The sequence below is a fragment of the Triticum dicoccoides genome, chromosome 4B, assembly GCF_002162155.2.
Source record: "Triticum dicoccoides isolate Atlit2015 ecotype Zavitan chromosome 4B, WEW_v2.0, whole genome shotgun sequence".
In the NCBI taxonomy this organism is placed as follows: Eukaryota; Viridiplantae; Streptophyta; class Magnoliopsida; order Poales; family Poaceae; genus Triticum; species Triticum dicoccoides.
In genome coordinates, this window is record NC_041387.1 from 572,395,375 (window position 1) to 572,399,805 (window position 4,431).

Here is a 4,431-nt window from a genome sequence, read left to right on the forward strand (position 1 = left end):
TTACCGTACCACATAGCTATTCCTTTTCGGAGTCTGGAAAGTTCTAGAAGGTGTCCCTTATGTATTCCTCCGGGGTTACGGTTTCAATAATACTAGTTTCAACATTGATAGGATTACCTGAGATATAATGTTTAATTCTTTGACCATTCACCACCCTCGGACTTGTGCCTTCGAAGTTGTTGATTTTTATGGCACTAGAGTGATAGACCTCCTCGATAACGTTGGGACCTTCCCATTTAGAGAGAAGTTTTCCTGCAAAAAATCTTAAACGAGAGTTGAATAATAACACATAATCACCTACGTTAAACTCACGCTTTCGTATCCTTTTATCATGCAAGTGTTTGACTTTTTCTTTGAATAGCTTGGCATTCTCATAGGCTTGGGTTCTCCATTCATCAAGTGAGCTAATATCAAACAACCTCTTCTCACCGGCAAGTTTGAAGTCATAATTGAGCTCTTTAATAGCCCAATATGCTTTATGTTCAAGTTCTAGAGGTAAATGACAAGCTTTTCCATAAACCATCTTATAAGGAGACATACCCATAGGATTTTTGTATGCAGTTCTACAGGCCCATAAAGCATCATCAAGGTTTTTGGACCAATTATATCTAGATCTTTTTGCAAAATTAATTTGAGCTCTCTATTTCTCAACTCTACTTGACCACTAGACTACGGATGTTAAGGAGATGCGATTCTATGATTAACATCATACTTAGCAAGCATCTTATGGAAAGCACCATGAATAGAATGTGAACCACCATTAGTCATAAGATATCTAGGGTGTCACGCCCAATATGCGACCCTATCCTAAAGAGACTCGAAGGTCCCACCAAGGATAGAACCGCATATTGAAACGCTTTTGCAAGGTGGATATCATTACATCAACATTACATCATAGATGGGGATACATACATAAGGCATACAATGCCACACGAATACAACGTCATCATACATAAGATCATCATCCGACTACGGATGAAACACAAACAGAAACTCAAACAATATCCACCCTGCTAGCCCAGGCTGCCGACCTGGAACCTATCCCCTGATCGAAGAAGAAACGGAAGAATAACACCAAGACAAGCAAACATCGCTCTCGCGTCATGATCATCACATAACCTGTACCTACAAATGATGTTGTAGTAATCTATGAGCCACGAGGACTCAGCAATCCCATTACCATGGGTATCAAGACTAGCAAACCTTAATGGGAAAGGAAGGGGGTAAAGTGGTGAGGTTGCAGCAGCGACTAAGCATAGTATGGTGGCTACCATACGCAAATAAGAGCGAGAAGAGAAGCAAAGGAACGGTCGTGAAGTTAGCAATGATCAAGAGGTGATCCTGAACACCTACTTACGTCAAACATAACCCAAAGACCATGTTCACTTCCCGGACTCCGTCGAGAAGAGACCATCACGGCTACACACACGGTTGATGCGTTTTAATTCGGATCTGGCGTCAAGTTATCTACAACTGGACATTAACAAATTCCCATCTGCCTATAACCGCAGGCACGGCTTTCGAAAGATTATACCCTGCAGGGGTGTCCCAACTTAGCCCATGATAAGCTCCCGCGATCAACGAAGGATATACCTTCTCCCAGGAAGACCCGATCAGACTCGGAATCCCGGTTTACAAGACATTTCGACAATGGTAAAACAAGACCAGCAAAGCCGCCCGATGCGCCGACAATCCCGATAGGAGCTGCACATATCTCGTTCTCAGGGAAACACCAGATAGGTCAGCCTATGAGTAAAACCAGCCCTCGAGTTGCCCCGAGGTGGCCCCGCAGTCTGCCCCGTTCGGACCAACACTTAGACAAGCACTGGCCCGGGGGGGGGGGCTAAAATAAAGATGACCCTCGAGAGAGCGACTCCCAAGGGAAAAGGTATAGGTGGTGGTGAGGCAAATGGTAAAACCAAGGTTGGGCCTTGCTGGAGGAGTTTTATTCAAAGCAAACTGTCAAGGGGGTCCCATAAATCACCCGACCGCGTAAGGAACGCAAAATCCGGGAACATAACACCGGTATGACGGAAACTAGGGCGGCAAGAGTGGAACAAAACACCAGGCATAAGGCCGAGTCTTCCACCCTTTACCAAGTATATAGACGCATTAATAATATAAGAGATATTGTGATATCCCAACATAACCCTGTTCACCATGGAGCAATCTTCAACATCACCTGCAACTAGCAACGCTATAAGAGGGGCTGAGCAAAGCGGTAACATAGCCAAGCAATGGTTTGCTAGGAAGGGAGTCAAAGGTTAGAGGTTCATGGAAATTTAGGAGGCATGATGAGCAAAAGATAGGTAGCACAACAAAGCGATAGAACGAATGAACTAGCATAGCAATGATATTAGTGAGATCTAGGGTAGCGGTCATCTTTCTGAAATCCCGCTAGGAAGAAGAACGAGTCCATGAAGAATATGAAGCCACGAAGACGAACCAAGCGTAGACGAACGAATCCTCACGATCGCAACAAAACGGGAACTATCGAGGAGAAGCACACAACATGGTAAACACACCACACATTAACATGACATGATGCACAAACGAGTATGATGCATGACAAGGCTACATGAAGCTACTCATGGCAAGAGATGATGCAAACAAGAGCAACACATCAAAGCAAGTTTAAATGAGGCCGGGAACAACATATAACAATTCCGGTAAGTCCTCATATACAAGTTTCGAAATTGGTCCAGATCTGAATAAACCTTATGTTCAAGTTGTTAAACAGCAAGTTAAGATGCACCAAGATGATCTACACGAGATTCTAGCCAAGTTACATATAAAGTTCATTAGATTCGGAGCTACGGCCTAGAAGATATGAGCAAAACAAGTGAAACATGGCATTGATGCAAAATGCATACAAACACCAAGCAAACACCTCAAAACATGGATGCAACATGATAATATGAAGCTACATACAAAATCAAGCAAGTTTCATATAGAGCACACTCAAAACGGAGCAACGGTTCAACCCACACACACTATACAAGTTATAGCAACAATCTATCCAAAACAGCAACTAGGCATATTGCAAGCATCAAAACAATAAGCTACAGCATATCAACAAGAAAACAAAAGACATGGGCATGATGTAAAGCATAACAAAATATGAACACTGAGCTATCTCCAGAAACTACTAGAACATGCTCAAACACACATGGTAAGATTGCAAATAATAACAGTTCAGACTTTGCAGAAAATAACATCAGGTTGCAATGTTTAGATCTATCAAACAACATGTTACAGGAACTTAACATGGCAAACAAAGGCATGGAATGAAACTACTAAATGCATAGATCAAAAATCCCTTACTGACCATGAGCCAAAAAGGATCAAAAAATATGATGGCACCCACGTAAACATGGCAAGTTATATTGCAGATTCATACATGGCAGAAACTATGATAAGTAGGCATGTTGGTGAGCTTGAACCACTCACTACAGAGCAATACATGGCATGGCAAGGCAACCAACAGTAAGAAGACATGTTTATGAAGCTAACCAAGGCAAGAACAAGTTCATAGCATGCAAGGATCAACTACAACAACCTTGGCAAAATTGAATAACATGTAAACAATCTGCCAGGAAACATTTTGAAGCAAAGGTAGAGCAAGCAAATGACATGCTAGACTACTCCATAATTGCAAACAGGGGCATTAATGGATAGAGAACAACCATATGTTCAAAACATCCTTACTGAAGTATCTCAAAATATGCATGGATCTCTCTGTAGCATCAAGTTTACATGGCATCAAAATAACAGCAGAACAAGGACTAAAATCAGCAATATCACGAAGCCTAGTTTGCATGCTTGTGCTAGTCACCACATTGATCACAAAAATACATGGTAAGCACCTCTGTAAAGAAGACATAGCATAGATCAAAACACATGTAGACATCAACCTCATAGGATGCACACATCAAACATGGCAAAAATGACAAATGAGCATGTTATAACAGTTTCAGCAGATTAACAGCAACATGCACTCTTGCAACAATGATTCAGGCATCAAGATGAACTCAAATGAACATGATGCAATGGAATGAAATGAAGCACTCGTTGGGGTGAAGAATTTGACATATTACACGCACGAAACGGAGCTACGGATGCAGAGATACGATGCGATGAACATGGCAACATTATGCAAAATATTCAGGACTTAGGCGTTTTCGGAGGGGGAAAGTCAACCTCGATTTGGATCTGGGGGCTGAGGACACGGACTTTGAGGCGCCGGAGACTCGCGGGAGTTGGGGGAACGGGCGCCGATGGTGCGGGAGAGGTCGGGGAGGACGGGCCCCCGCCGGATCTGGCCGGATCCGGCAAGGGACGGCGAGGGGCGCGGGGAGGAGGTCGGCACGGTTGGCCCGACCTCGCCGGAGCGGTGGGCGGCGGCGGCTGCGGCCAGACACGGGCGGCGCG